Below are 242 nucleotides of genomic sequence, written 5' to 3'. Positions count from 1 at the left end.
ACCCACTGTTGGATTTCCCCCCCCCCACATATGAGTCTTTATAAAGGTTTTTTTTATGTTTTTCCTCTCCAGGTCCAAAGAGCCTTTTAATTGCTCCTTGAGCATTCTTCCTGCACTGTTCCTGCTTTTCTACTGATTATGTAGCTCTCTGGATAGTTTTCCACCATGAGACCTGCTGATGGGCTGTGCTTGAGACTTTGAAGTGTATGATGTGGGCTTTCATATATGTGTGTCTACTGCAA

Source organism: Podarcis gaigeae (assembly GCF_964106915.1).
Source record: "Podarcis gaigeae genome assembly, chromosome: 14".
Lineage (NCBI taxonomy): Eukaryota > Metazoa > Chordata > Lepidosauria > Squamata > Lacertidae > Podarcis > Podarcis gaigeae.
This window is presented reverse-complemented; position numbering follows the sequence as displayed.